The 16,718-nt window shown below is 33.4% G+C and overlaps 1 long non-coding RNA gene across 1 annotated transcript in view; it reads left to right on the forward strand.

The window, feature by feature from the left end:
* The window catches only part of LOC126743144 (uncharacterized), a 45,763-nt gene extending 33,244 nt beyond the window's left edge, over positions 1 to 12,519 (forward strand). Inside the window, exon 2 of the long non-coding RNA XR_007662798.1 lies at positions 12,284 to 12,519. This is a non-coding gene — a long non-coding RNA (uncharacterized LOC126743144). The remainder of the gene's footprint in view (positions 1 to 12,283) is intronic.
* Positions 12,520 to 16,718: the final 4,199 nt, after the last annotated feature.

Consider the following 16,718-nt stretch of genomic DNA (forward strand, 5'->3'; position numbering starts at 1 on the left):
GAGTGATCAGGGTCTACTACTGGAGTAGGAAGAACAAGAAGAAATGTCTTCACGTGAAGATATTAATAACCAGGACTTAAACCGAAAACGAAAAAAAAGGAAATTTAGCAATCCTGAACAGTGGAAGTATAATGGAATAAAAAAAGACGAGAACATGGTTTAGATTACACAGGCAGGAAAGGTAATGAGTTTAAATAAACAAAGGAAAGAAAACTCTAAAGGAAAGGTATAAATGTGTTAAAGTAAATACAAAAATTCAGTGCTTTAAGTGACCAAGAACGAGACAAGATGTTTCAGATGTTTTGGAAATTAAAATGGCAAGAGAAAAGAATGTGTCATTTAAGTGATGCCAGCTCGAGCGAAAATTATGATAATAATACTTCAAGAAAAAAAACTTAAGATTCATCAAAGAAAAGGAAAACCTAAAATCTTTTTTTCATACACTGCCTAAGCTTGAATCTCATTACTGCCGCAAAACAACATCGAGACTGTATCTTAAACCACATTTTAGATCAAAAGCCGAAGTGTACCACATTTATAAAGAAGATTGGTGTGCTAAAAATAAAATAAATGCTCTAAGTATAAAGACTTTTCACGAAGTTTTTGACGAACTTAACTTGGCACTATATGCTCCAAAAAAGATGAACGTGATGTATGCGTGGGATATAAAACAAAAAATATAGAAGAGCAAATTTACAACGAGCACATTGAAAAGAAAAATGAAGCAAGAAGTGAAAAAGAATCTGATAAACTTTCTGACGACAAAGTATTCACAATGGATCTACAATCGGTTCTCCTTTGCCCAAAGTCGAACGCTTCGGCTTTGTATTATCGAACAAAATTAGTAGTCCATAATTTTACGATTTTTGATCTCCATACCAAAGAAGGGCATTGCTTTGTATGACATGAGGGTGAAGAAGAACTAACCGCAAATTGTTTTTCATCTATTATTTCCCAATTTCTCATGACTGATATTATTCCAAACCTTACCCCTAACCAAAAGATCATTTTAATTAGCGACGGATGTGTAGCACAGAATAGGAATGTCACATTATCAAATGCTCTTCTTAATCTTTCTGTAACAAACCAGGTGTGTATTGAACAAAAATATTTGGAAAAGGGTCACACCCAAATGGAATATGACTTGATGCATTCCACCATAGAACGTTATTTAAAAGGACGAAATATCAATGTGCCCGCTGATATTGTTGCTGCCTGTAAATATGCGAGAAAATTGCCGAAGCCCTATAAAGTTAATTATTTAAGTCATGAACATTTCAAAGATTTTAACGAAATTAAGTTAGTGAGGTTCATTCGATCAGGATTTAAAGCAGATGATCCCACTGTGAATGATATACGGGCATTAAGATCAGGCAAAGTAAAAGTAGAGTCTCTGTACCCTTTAATTCCTTACCACCGCTTTATAAAGATTCATTAAAAATAAAAAAGGAAAAATTTAATAATTTTATGTTTTTGAAGAAAACAATGGAGGCAGATTATCATCCTTTCTACGATAACTTGAAGCACGAATAACCTTTTATTTAATAAAAAGATTTTAATTTATTTTTGTTTAATAAATGTTTGTGTTCTATGATTAGTGTTTTTCTTAAAATGCATAAGTCCATTTTTGCTCGCAAATTAGAGTATGAAAAATGCATAAGTTTATCGTGTTTAGTTTTAATATTGATAACAAAGTTACATATGTAGGATATTAAAAAGAAGAAGCGAGTTCAGATATTAATAATTTATAAAGCTCAGCTCCCAGCTATATAAAAAAAATCTACTGTAATATTCTATTTCAAACTTATTGAACTTAAAGTAAATTAAATATAACGAAAGGTATCATTAAAGATTTAAGTTCATATTTCTGTTAAATACTTGAATAAGTCTATTTTCTTCTTCTTTTCAATTTTTGAGCATGTCAGATAATATTTTCTCAATTAATTTTTGCTATAAGTGACGTAATACCCAATAAAATAAGAAACTCATTAAAAAACCATAAAGATGATTTTATATAGGGTCTAATCTAGTCAGTATGATCGTTATGCTAATTTTGTTTGATAATAAAATAAAAAAGAATAAGTTGCCCAATAATATATAGATGTGTATGTATAATATATAAATTTAACACCGTAGATTCCGTAATAATTTAATTATTAAGTCTCCTTTTTAGTTTTAGTACAAGTATGTATATTTCATGTTTCATAAATTAAATACTTTATATGCTCTGTCTATTTTATTTAGAACAAAAGAAGTAGTCTATTATAGTAGGATATAATGTAAGGTTAAATTAAATAAAGGCAATGATGTTAATGGTGACAGCGGATTTGTTTTAGGATCGTTCTCTGTTCTTTTAATCAGAGGTATTTTATTTAATTAATGTTACTCTTAAGAAAATTAAACTCCCGTGCTTTGTCTTTATACTACAATAGGTTTTTAGCACTAAAGCATTTATTTCAGAAAACGTTTGCTTTAAAGCACATTTCCGTTTCTAAAACCAGTTTAACTAGCTAACTTATTTATGTTTTACTTTTAATGTATAATTTATCTACTCTTCAGAGATACCTTTTTTTACGAAGTTAATATTTTAGCTCCTCGTAATTCCATAATCCAGATTGAGCAATAAAAAGAGGCGAAAACTTTCATTTTCGCCGTTAATTTTCATTAAGTCGCAATGCTGCGCTCAATATTATTTCTCGAAGGTATTGGCAATTTCGCAAACTTGTTGGAAGCCGAGAACAGAAACGTGATCGGAATATTTAAAAGTATCCACTCTCTTCCGACCACTTTTTCTTTGCCTGTCTTAAATCGAAATTAAATGCGTCCATGATTTGAGCTTATGAGGTGCAATCTCGTCAATTTGCGAGATAGATACCCAAGAAATTATAATCATAAATATTTTATATTAAACAACAAATTAGTAGATTGTTTGCTTTTTGAAAAGTTATAAATAATTGGCACAATCTAAGCCGAATGTAAAAAATAGTGTTATCAATTAGCGTTCCTTATTATAAATTAACCGAACCTTACATGCATCAATAGCAAGTAAGAATTTTAAGAAATATGTATACATTAATTACAAAGCTATAAATAGATGGCAAAACTTAATGATTGTTCTTTATTAATGATGTGTTCTTTGGCCTTTTTCATGATTTGTACATATAATTCTTTTCATTTCCATCTGATCTTTTGTTCTTGTTTGCTCTTTTTATTCCTTACCTTTTCTTTTATACGATTTTACCATTTTTGGTTTAAATTCTATAGAAAAAAAAATCTATAAATCTTAATTATTAATAAAATTTCGTAAAATCATATAAAAACTAAAAATAGTGTGATTGGTCTCTATGTTAAATATCTCTTTCCCCCACTCTTTCTTGGTAGTTATAATCGATCAATGTCAGCTCTAGGATAACACCAACTATTATTACCAACTCAACGGTTACTCAATGGTATTGGTTCCCAGAAATTTCGGGCTATATTCAGTAGTACGTTCTCTACATATACGGGTATTGAGATATAATTCTTCAATGCTTCTTTCCAGGTTCTTTGGCATGATTCCCGTAGTCGACATTATAAATGATATCGTTCTAACAATATTCATTTGCCATTGCCTTTATAGCCATACTTCTAGGTCGCGTTGTTAGTATTGGGCATAGCCACTTCGATAAGAGATGTTATCTTATGTTGCTTATTCACTAAAACTAAGTCAGCCCTGTTACTACTCACAGTTAAAATAGTACAATCCCAATAAAGCCTAAAGTTTTCATTTTCCAGAATATTTTCTGGAACATACTTATAATAAGAACGATTTTTATTCTGCAGAAGTATCAGTTTTAGAGTGAGTTCTTGATGTGTAATTTTTGAGACCACATCGTGTCTCTCTTTGTATTCCGTGGTCGCAAATATTTGGTAACCTTCTGTTACGTGCCGGATTGTCTCAGATGTTTAGCATCCATATCTACAACGGTTATCTTTAATAGCTGGATCTTTTCCTATGAACTTTAGATAATGACGCGTTGGAACAACTTGATCTTGGATGGATAAGAGTGAACCCTCGGGAAAAATTTCTCCTGAGGTCAATAGTTTGGCGCATATTTGTCAACATGTTCTTGCGTGATATTGTCAATATGTCTTCCATGCAAAGGTTTCTGTTTTCAGTTACGTATTTTGTCATTTGTTGTTTGATAGTTTACTACATTTTCTTCATTTTTCAGTTTAAGTAGGTAAACTCGTCTATTTGGCAAATAGCTGCATGGAGAGATTAATCTTCAGACTTTCTAAAAAAATAATTTCTTAAGTTATTAATTTGATGGTCCAATTGCTTTTCTAGATCGATAAATCCTCTTCCTTCCTCGCATCGTGGTAGCATGGTTCTCTCAACCGCACTTCTAGGATGATGGTATTGACGACGAAACAGTGGGCTGCCAAGGCAGTTGTGCATATAGGTCTCCTGATGGACCCGTCATGCTCCACCGGGGGTTACCAGAGCCCAACAGCCTTAGAGAAACCGATAAGGCTCTCTGGTCTGAAGGACTTAAAGTCGCTCGGTACACTGAAAGTGTTACCCAAGTATTTGAACCTGGCGCGCGTGGGTGCTCGGCACTCCCCGACTACATGGTCAACGGTTTTATCCTCCTCACAGCACCATCGGCATTCCGGGTTGTCCACAATACCGATAGTATGGAGATGGCTTTTTAAGTGCCAGTGACCGGTTAAAAGACCTGTCACTAGCCGAATTTCGCGTCTTTTTAGGCGTAGTAGATTTTTGGTGAGACAGGCAGAGGGCCCACCTATGTGCGCTTTGGCCTGTCTCATACCGGGGGACTCAGTCCATCTTCGGTGGGTCCACTTGTCCAGCAGACCCTTCATTGACGCGACCGCAACGCATTTGGCGATACCAACTATGGGTTCCGGCCCCATCGGCACATTCGCGGATCCCAGTCTGGCAAGAGAGTCCGCTTCCTTATTATCTGCATGGCCTGCGTGGCCAGGTATCCAGATGCGCTGGACTCTGCATTTAACCTGTACCAGTTTTTTCAGTACTTTTATGCACTCTAGTACAAGCTTGGAGCTTACCTTTGCGGCCGTGATAGCCTTAATGGCAGCTCTGCTGTCCGAGCATATTGATACGACTGTATTGCGGTGTCCGCAGCTTAGGATTTTCTGTCCGCATTTTAATACAGCGAATACTTCGGCCTGGAAGACAGTGGCGTGCTCCCCCAGCGAGTATGCCCTACTGGTATGTGGGATCCCACCAATAAGCCCTGATCCAGCTCTGTTATTCATTCTGGAGCCATCTGTTTACCAGATGGTCCCCCTATTTAGCAATGCAGATCTGTTGAAATGCTGCCACTCCTCTCTGCCTGCAATGTGCGTCACGAACCCCTTGCAGTCCACAGTTACTGGAGCCATGCAGTCACTGCCCATCAGAAGGAGAGGACATTCCTGTATGGCCCGTGACCAAATTTTTGCGTGACCGGTCTCGCCAGCACGTAGTTCGCCGAGGACCTATAGCCTGTACGCAGTCCTCATTGCCTCGAATTGCACAACGAGGTCCAGAGGCGGAAGGCGCAGCAGAGTCTGCAGCGCTCTAATTGGCGCCGTCCGCATGGAACCCGTTATGCTGAGACATGCAAGACGTTGGACTCTGTCTAGTTGAGCACGAATTTTCGCTTTCTCCGTACATGACCACCAAACGATAGCCCCGTATGTGAGAAGGGGTCTCACAATGCGCGAGTAGATCCAGTGGAGGATCTTAGGAGACAGACCCCAGGTATTGCCGAAAGCCCGCCTGCAGGCCCATAGCGCGAAGGTGGCCTTCTTTATTCTGGTGTCTGCATGATCGTGCCAGGAGAGTTTGGGATCCAACTTGATTCCCAGAAATCGAACTGTCCTGGAGTAATGCAGCTGCACACCACCTAGAGATATAACAGGGGGCGTGCCAAAGTTACGTCTCCTCGTGAATAGTAGGAGCTCTGCTTTTTTGGGGTTAATCCTGAGACCCCCCGAGAGGCACCATATGTCCACCATACGCAGGGCTGTCATGATAGGTCCCTGCATTGAGACGGCGTCTTTCCCTGGGCAAAGGATTACCAGATCATCAGCGTAGGCCTGTGTGTATAGGCCAGCATTGTTTAAAAGATTTATCAGGCTGTCGACCACAAGGCACCACAAGGTAGGGGACAATACTCCTCCCTGCGGGCAGCCCCTAGCCGCCAACGTTTCGACAATCTCGTTGTTGAGCTGGGCAGATACATGACGTTTCGAGAGCATGGCCTCTATCCAGCTAACCAAACAGGGTTCTGAGCCGCGGCTCTCGAGTGCTTGGCAGATTAATGCAAAAGGGGTGTTGTCGAACGCCCCTTTAATGTCTAGAAACGCACCCAGACAGGCCTTGCCACTACCCAGAGCACCCTCCACCTTCCTAACGAGGTGGTGTAGGGCCAGGTCCGTGGATTTGCCCGCCTGATAGGCGTATTGATGCACATGCAGTGGTTTGTTGACCAGGATGCTTTCCTTAAGATATCGATCAATCAGCCTCTCCATCGCCTTCAGCATATAGCTGGTAAGGCTGATAGGTCGGTACGATTTGAGATCTATAAAATCGTTGTTTCCGGGTTTCGGATGATGGTATTTGTACTTAGTGAAGAGGGTTCTCATTTTTCTTTCTATCTTCGCAATATCCGTTCCACTCCATGTTACATAATTACACCAAATGAGTAGTCCAGTACTGAACGGGCGTATGTGTTAATTGCCTTAGAAAGATTTTTGTTATTAAGTCCGCTACTTAGCACACGTCTCATTCTTTTTTTGAAATTCTGTTATTCTTTCTATTGTAAGTTCTTCTTTCGTGATCCGATGGTCAATTCTTTGTGCTTGTTTAACCTCTAAGTACTTATAAGTCTCTCCTACTTTTATTGACTGGATCCAGTTTCCATCTGAAAATTACCTGGACTAACCTTACCTTTTTGGATATTAAGAGTCGCACATTCATTCATCCCAAAATTCATGCTAATGTCTGTCGAAAATTCATCAACGGTTTTAAGCATTTGGTCTAGTTGATTTTTTGTGGCTGCCAGTAGTTTGAGGTCATTCACATAGAGCAGATTGTTTATTTATTTTTTTCAATTATTATTTTTATTTTCCGTGCTATACTGGAGATAGAACCAATAATTCCAACTATATAAATTATCTTTTTATTAATTATCATTATTATTAAAATAAGCCCAAAATAGAAGTATCAGGATACAATGCACTAAGAACTAGTAGGTAAAACGAATTCGAAGCATATTAGAATATCATACACACTAGTTACATCAGAATAATATATTAACTCATAATCCAGAAAATTACTTTTTAAATAATTATTTAAGAAAAGTTTTTCGTAAAGTAATATAAAGAGCAGCGTGGGGGATTTAATAAAAACTAGAACAAGCGAAAATATTGAGTTTATAAAAAGATTATCAAAGGACTACACGTGATGTATAAAGTAATACATACAAATCAACCAATCAACTAATGCTTTGTTCTCTTTCAATCATAAGCATTATTAGATTTAAAAGACAACCCGTTTTTTACAAAGCACGTCAAAGATTCATCAAGCATAAAAAATGAAAATACGGTTAAATGTACAAGTTTACGCCGCTTTCAAAAAGCAAAGATCCTCGGAGCTATTTAGGTACTTAATTTAAATCCGCATAATCGAGCATTAATTTAATGACAAAACGAAGTTCATAGTCAACAACTTTTCATATACTGCAGTTTGAAAAATTAAAAATTAAATGCACGTATTCATACTTTTAAATTACCATTTCTTTTTTAGCAGTTTTTTTTTACTTTATGTGGTGGTTTAAAAAATTATTCTTGGTTAATGGCCGATCAAAACATTTCTAATAGGGTTATTCATTTAATTTTAAAAGATTGCATAGCAAATTTGAAGACTTTGTTTCGTAGCATATCAGAAAGTAGAAACGAAACCGAGAGCCATTTTTCAATATCTTTTTTTGTAAATAGGTTACGTTATTTTTAAGTTTATAACATGTACGTAGGCAGAACGATATGGAGTATAATGTCACTTGTTTGTTATATTTTTTTTTAAATGCTTTATTTTTTTTTATTATGCAAATAAAGAAATAAAAATACTTCGCAACATAATATGTAATTGGGAGACATACAACTAACCTATTTTGACAGTTTTAGCTTTCTTGGTTTGAATACTCTGTATATTCTAAAATTTTTATATTCTGTAATTTGATGTATCTCACGCCATTTTTTTGTTTTTACACATTAAGTGTTATGAAAAGTAAAAAATCGTACTATTTCTTCCTTCCAGCAGTTAGGAGTTGGAGTCAGATGAACCAAAACTTTTAATATAGTATGTATTTTGAGCTATTTATAACTTAAAAAGTAATAGGAGTATAAAAAGTAAAAGGCCATGTGATAAATATTTTTTTATAACTTTTACAGTGAAATTAAAAATGTAATATTATTTAAGGTGTTTTACTTATGTTACCGCAGAGACATGTATCTTCTGTATGCCCACATATACAAAAAACTGTCAAAATCTGTTAGTTGTTTGACTGTTGTTGATTTTTTTACGTTGCAAAAATATCAACATTATTTTATAGTTTTTCCGTCATTAATTATTAAAATTGCCGGAAGATTATCCTGTATAGTCTAAAAATTGAATGAGTCCACTAAATTTTTTTTATATCTTAATGCCTTCAATCTTTTAGTTTTGACATGAAAAAAACTCGGCAATCATCACAGAGCCTACTTTTGGTATAATATCTGTTTCCGCTTCTACATAAGCCTAATCAGTTATTGTAGTATTTCAAATAAATTACAAAAAAGCTAATAACTAAGAACAGCACTAACATTAAAAAGGAAATAAAATATGCTATACTAAAAAATTACGAATTCATAGAAGAACCAATACATATTTCTCAACTATAAAAATTTTATAAACACATTAAAAAAATAATAAAACAGGCTTAAAAATAATGGTGCGAAAGACAGAAATAAGGGCAAGTCAATTAAAATTATAAAACAAAAAAAAAGTTATTACAAAATATGAAAATAACATTATGCCACAGGTCAAAAGGTATCGTTAAATAATTCATCAAAGCTATTATAATATAGCTTAGTTAATAAAAGAACTTTTTAATATCTAATGTTTATCTAATATATAGAGGACCTGCAAAACATCCAAAGGATAATTTTGATGCAAGATTTAGGACATAATCGTCGAATGGAAGGCGACGATCAATCGCAATACTAAGAAACTTTTTGTTTTGCAAAGGAGATTCTTCACTAAACATTATATCCCGGATGTCACACATAAGCTCCATATTAAAGGTCGTACTCACATTAAACATAAGCCTGTTTAAAGCACACCACCCTGATAAAATCTTAAGATCCTCGAAAACCTGAGCTCCAATCAATAGCAAAAAAAACCAATCTGCCTTGCAGTCTCAATGAGCAGAATTAAAACAGCGGATAATATAGTGGTCCTAATACTAAACCTTAAAGTAATCTAGGCTTAAGGTATCCAGAATTAGACAAACACCCCAATAGTGTAACTCTCTGTGTACGATTTGATAGATATAATTCCTGCCATTGTAATGTCACACCCCTTAAACCATATTTATTGAGCTTAGACAATAATATTTCATGATCTACACAATCAAATGCCTTGAATGTATCACAGAACACTTCCACCACTGACTCTCCGAAATTCAAGGACACATAGACTCTCTCCAAAAACTAAAAACAGCATTATGAGTCTCTTCACCAGTTTAAAATTCAAATTAATTTGTAGATAAAATACTGTTTTGTTGTAAAGAAGACAAAATTCTACATTTTACAAGTTTTTTAACTATTTTGGAAAGGGTAAATAAAATAGAAATTTGACGAACATTACAACGCATGCAAATCCTCACCCTTATGAAAAGGGATAACTACTGCCTTTTAGACATAAAGAAAAAATGCCATTATGCCAGGAATTAAGATCTCAACCAAAGGTCTCACCTCTGTTTCCAATTTTTCTTATGAGAATGCCTAGAATCATTAATAATTAGCGATATTCTCTTTGCCTTTTTGATGATATATTTAAACAGTTATTATATTATTTAACCTTTGCTACTTTAATTATCTTTCTGCATAAACTACGGTATTTCTGATAATAAATATAATGTATTCATTACTAGTAGATTTACACAACTTAGTCAAAAAACGTAGATTTTGAGCTAAAATTCTGAGGCCTGCTATGACCCGTAGTTTTCTATATTTCATTTTAGGTCTTTTTTTAGGAAAACAACAATTTATCTTATCGCATAGCATAGGAAAAAATAAGGTAAATGGGTCAGGAACAATTTTAATTGCATTTCAATTAATCAAGACTGTACCAAAAGAATAAGCATTGAAATTCGCTCTGCTGAAAATTCTTCCTACATAATGGGACAAAGACAATTCAATGTTGTGTGGTATCTTAGCAAGAATAGCTTTATGATCACAAGTACCAGAGGAGAGTACTGTACATGACACATCATTAAAATTTGTACACAAATAATCAATAGTAATTTCAAATGATGATTTTATTCGTGTGGGAGAAAGAATATGAATTTCTAAGTCGTAAAACTCTAACATACTTAAAAGACAAGTATGATGTGGCAATGTTTCGTCAGTGAAGTTATTATTTAAGTCACCAGCTAATATAACTGAAGAATGTAGAGGCAATTGGGATAATAGAAAGTCAAGTTTGTATACCAATATCTCCAGTGGATGGCTTGTAAACATAAAGAACGTAAAAACGTCTACAAAAACAAAAAAAGACGTAAAAAACTGTCAGCAAAATATTATCAATTTTACAGAAAAAGTTTCAAGAGTTTTGTTTTTGACAGTTACACCATATAATATGAAGTGTTAACGTGTTGAACCAAAAATTGATATAGGAAGATAATTAGATAATAAAAAACATTCATTAGGCTTTAACCAGTGCTCAGTTAATTATACAATATCAAGAAAATCACCAAGTTATAGATGAAGCCCATCCATCTTTTTTCTCAGGGACTGTATATTTAGAAGAAAACTACTGAAATTCTTTGAATAGTCATTTTCAATGAGTATAAGCTTCTGTGGATTTATCTATAAAAAAAATTCAAGGCGAGTATCATCTATTAGTTCAGTTTAATTACTTTCTTGTATCGTAGCTAAATAACTTAATAAAATATTAATTTTAAAATATTTAAATATATGTGCCTATAATAATGATGCCAAATTTGACCAAAAAAGGCCAATAGAAAACAAAAGTAAGGTGGACGTTTTTTAAGTAGGTACTAAAATTGATAAAGCCTATACAATTTTCAAAACTAATCTTATACCATACATAAGACTTAGTAATAAGAACGTTAAATTAACATGTAAAATAAGGAAAAGAAACCCCTGGATTTAAATGTTTTTTTTATAAATATACAAAAAGAAGGAATACGAAAAGAAATTTAATTACGTGAAATCCTTAACGCCAAAATGTTAATTATTTTGTATTCCTCATTGGTAGGGTCGATGCTTAAATACGGCATTATTGTGTGGGGTAATCTATACAATTCTAGCCTAAGGAAGCTGTGACGTTTCTCACCATGCATTAGTTAGAAAATGTAACTACAAAATATTTATTCTACTTTACATACAAGTACAAGGAAGAAATAAACGATTAGTAGCCAAGCTGCTCTATTTAGAAGCATGTTGGTACTTTTTCTTTAGAGATATATATAGTTCAATTCGGGTTTAAAGTTGTATATAATATTATATAAAGTTGTATAAAATATTGGGTTTTTTTGTCAAGTCCCAGAAAATATGCCATTACTGGTTTTTCAATACATCACTCATAATTTATTGGTATCTGTTTATAACTATTTAAGAAGATCTTCACAGCAAAACAATATTAGTGTCCCATATATGCCAACTTCATTTTGTCAAAGGTTTACAACGTATTATGGACCCACCTTATTTAATAAACTCCCCAATAACGTTAAAAGCTTAATATAAAATATTAAAAAGTTTAAAACTGGGCCAAAGCAGTTCATGATCAATAATCCTACCCTTTTTTTGAGTATGTTTGTTTGAAGTTATCTAATGTTAAAATCGCTTCTTTTTCCATTATCTACCGCCTCACTCTCACTGCATATTTAATGTATGTACTTACTATTATTGTTGTATCATTGCCTTGTTTTTTCTTTTATTTTTTATTTCCGATTTCTTATAATATGTTTAATTTTCCTTTTAGGATTTTAGGGGGAGTTATGGCATACAAGCCCTAACATGTACCTTTTTGGGGCTTAGGCAATATTCCTTCCTCTGTTACTGGGTTAAAACCTATCCTAATAATTTATAATTTTTTGTGTAGAATAAGTTTAATTAGGTTAAATACGAATGTTACATATTAAGAATTAGTTAGAAGTACTATTGAATTAATGTAATATATTTTGAATTTAAATAAATTTGAAATAAAAAAAAATAATATTTTGTAATTGTATAAAATTCTCTAAAATATTAAATGAAAATGAAATGAAATAAATATCTTTAAACATTAACGCGAGCTGTGTTGTTTCACTGCATGATTCCCAAAGCCGAACGTGTCGAATTAACTTTTGACGTCACACCAATCATGGACGTCGCTGCCACTCAAGGGAATTTGGTTTTCAAAAGCAATATTTAGATGGTGTTTATATACTAATTTAAACAAAGATTTTAGGATTATTTGTTGTTTATTTATCATATTTGTAAATAAATATAACTTAAAGAGCTGACCCGTGCAAAAACAAATAAAAGCACATTTACATAGCACTTAATACTAATGTATTTTTAACTAAATTTTAACCGAATAATTCTAAATAAGAATGCTTAAAATATAAAATAAGCTTAATATCCTATCTTTTACAAATCCCGCTAATTTATTTTAATACCTTTAAAACCGCCCCGTTGTGCAAAAGAAAACGTCCGCGAGAAATAGAGAGTCCAAAAGCATTTAATAAAAGCGGCTTCATGAAAGCAAATGTGATTATAAAAACGACAGATGGGAGAACGTAATTTTACGAAAGACGTTGGCGTCGATGCGAACGGGCAAAAAGAAAATTGAGGGTTGGCCACAAAAAGTGCAGCTGAGGGGCCCTAGCCTAGCTCGACTGGGCGACCGACGCTGGCTCGTAGATGGAGGAACAGTTATTAATCATGTGCCTAGCTTGAAACGCTGAGGCTTAGTTGGCAATTGGATAACGGACGGAGACATTGGGAGAAATATTGTTAATTGTAAAGGTCGGCGTAGCTTAGTACGAGACTAAAACCATTGTCTTTGAAGCACTCCGGTTGCGGTTTCTTATTTAAGTTGGCAGACTGGCACTAATTGCAAAGGTATTTTGCTTATTAAGTAAAATGTGCTGAATACGGCGAGTCTTAAATACTCAAGCAGTATTATAACTTTTCAGGTGCAATACTACTACGTATACAGAGTTATTCTTGAAGAAATAGAAAAGGTTTAAATTGCAAAATAGGTGGGTTTCTTTTCTTATGAGGGCATTGAGGAGCAATTAACTATTTCTGCAGTTGCAAAGTAGGGCATTTATTATTGAAGGATAACAAGCCAAACCAACAAGATCAGATCAAATTAATTTAGATATTATAATTTTATTTTGCTTTCAAATGAATCCTTATAAAAGGTGTCCCCAAATTACATTGCAATATTTTACCAGCCGCATCTTTATCTAAAAATAATACAAAAACTTCATATACAGGAATCTTGAAAAGTAAATCGTTTTTATGTTACAGGTCGTTTTATAATTCCGATTGAAAATGTTTTTTTGTTAATATTTTCGAAACGCCTGTTATTACTGTTGTTGTTACTAACTAGCTATATAATATTTTATGCTAAAATGTATACAGGGGCGATTAAAGTTAATGACCGCAAGGTTAAAAATGTCAAAAATTTTTTTCTAACTACTTTCTAATAATTTTGATAATAAAATCGAAAAGAATCAATATTTTTAATTAAAAAAGGTGCTCTTGTCTTATTTCGATAGGAGCGCTTCTTTTTGAAATAATCAGACATAAATGTTTTGCAACTTACACTCATAAAGTGTTTTTGATCACGTTTAATAAAATTGAAAGGTATGTTACAAATCATCAGGTATAAACAGGACATAAGACTAGTACAAATACTTAATTTTAAGATCAAAAACTGTTTTCTGTGTTGAAAATGTTATTTCAAAATTGTAAATAATGTGTAAATAATTGAGAAAAATTAAAACAATTAACTTGTTAGCTAAGAAAAAAAACTGAAAATACCAAACCAAGCAAACAAATTATAGCAAAGTGGTTGCCATTTTGTTGGAGACATAATTTTGTCCTACACGTTATTGCGTGAGTAGTCCTTAAAATGGAAAATGGATTTCCCCTTATCTCATTAATCCTCTGAATTAATTCTTTACGGGTTTTAATTTCTATAGCATATACCAATTCGTTTAAATGACCTCATAAATAGTAATCTACTGAAGTTAGATCTTAAAATCGAGGAGGCCAATTTATAGGACCACCGCGACTAATCCAACTTTCAGCAAAATGGATATTTATCCACTGACGAACATTACGTACAAAATAAGCAGACGCTTCATCGTGCTGAAATATTAAGAGAAACGTCTTCCAAAAGCTGCCCAAGATTATGTTCCAATATATTTAAATAGTTTTCAGTCTTATCTCTGGGTAACTCTATCGGGCTGTTGGTCCCTGATTAATCCCGCCTACAAATTTATTGAAAACCTCTTCTGAAAGTTGGTATACCGTATCGCTCTTGGATTATTATCTGGCCAAACATGCATATTATGCATATTAAATGAATCATTTCTAGTGAAGTCAGTTTATAAAATAAAAGGGACTATGTTTGGGTTGTTAATTAGCCATTTACAAAATTGGACTCAAAATCGTCTGCTACCAGCTCTTGAACTTTCTGGTAATGATAGGGATGTAAGCCTTGGATTCTTATCATTTTTCCTATCTAAAGAAATATTTTTTAATTTTTTTTTATTACCTATGTCGGCAGTATTTTTTTTTTAATAATTACTATTGAACGGGAGATATGTGTGGCTCGTGACACTATTCTGATGCTTATTCCAGAATTTTTTTCGAGATAGTTTAAGACATTTTCTAAGTTATGATTTGCTTGTAGCCCTGCCTTGTCCACGAGCTTTTCGAAAACTTTCATTCTTACATAAGTTACAAGCACTGCCAACTACTATTTTTTATTTTATACATAGTTATTTTTTCAATACCAAGTCATGATTTACTTAAAACTTTATATTTGTTTTTCTTAAAACCGGAGGCTTCTAACAAAATAAGATAAAAGTAGTAACTTTTTTATGTAAAAATATTGGTTCTTTTTAATTTCCAAATAATCAAAAAGTAACCAGAAAAAAAGTTATGACATTTTTATCTTTGCTGACCACTTGTTTTAAACGAACCTGTATACATTTTAGCATAAAATGTTATAAAATCAGATAGCAAAAACAACAGTAATATATGATAAAAATTTAGAAAACTAGCGACCAGGTGCTTTTAAAATATTAACAAAAAACCATTTTCAATAGAAATTATAAAACACCCTGTAATATGAAAACGATTCAGTTTTTAAGATTCCTATATATAAAGTTTTTGTCTTATTTTTAGACAAAGATACTGCTGGTAAAATATTGCGATGTAGTTTCGAGACACCCTGTATAGGGAGTCCATAAGCTAGTGGACACAGAACATCATCAATAACGAAGAATACTCCACTGAGAAATATTACGATTTGACTAATTTGTTCTAGTCCAAAACCCGATATTTACTAAGATACAGGGTGTTAAGGTTTGAATTTTGTTTTCATTATTTTTTAATACGTCCTTCTTAAAACTATTCCAAATTCAATGATAATTTTTGTGTACATCCTAGAGAGCGCAGTCAACGACACTACGAGGTGGTAAAAACGTGTACAACTTTCTTGTGCGTCTATGCCTCTGAGTTCTTCATGAAAATCCGAGCGTTTCAACGAATATTACTCTAATAATGATAATTCCAAGATACGACGAACTTAGAAATGAGAGACATGATGTGTGTATGCCCAAGAAAATTTACACGCAAGAAAAGCGCGCCGGTGATATGTGGACATGTAGTTATTCAAATAGAGGGCATCCTAATTTCAAAACTCTGAAAAACCTGTACGGCAAACTTCGAACGAAAATGATTCTTTTCGATGTTCATGAAATTTGGGAGGACGCCTAAACACTTTTACACCTAAGCAAGGGAAAGAAATTCTAGTTCGTCTTGCTGAGAATCTGGGAATCAGTACAAAACGTATAGCTCACCATATCACGGTTAGTAATTCAACAATTTTTGGAATATTCTATAAGGAAAAACTGCATCCTTACCATTTCACTTCTGTTCAAAATTTGCTGCTCTCCAAACTACAGAAGAGACATGAATTCGCTGGTTTCTGACACAATCAGCAAACTACCAACCCATTTTTCTTAAATAGGATTTTGTTCGGTAAAGAAGTGGCTTTTAGTAGAAGAGGAGATTTAAGTTTTAGCAATAAACATGCTTGTAATATTGAAAGCACTTATTGGAAAACAGAACGTAACTTGAATTTATGAATTCAAAATAAATGTTTGTTGCGCATTTTCGCACCCCTCTTA

Source organism: Anthonomus grandis, chromosome 12 (assembly GCF_022605725.1).
Source record: "Anthonomus grandis grandis chromosome 12, icAntGran1.3, whole genome shotgun sequence".
NCBI classification, from domain to species: Eukaryota; Metazoa; Arthropoda; class Insecta; order Coleoptera; family Curculionidae; genus Anthonomus; species Anthonomus grandis.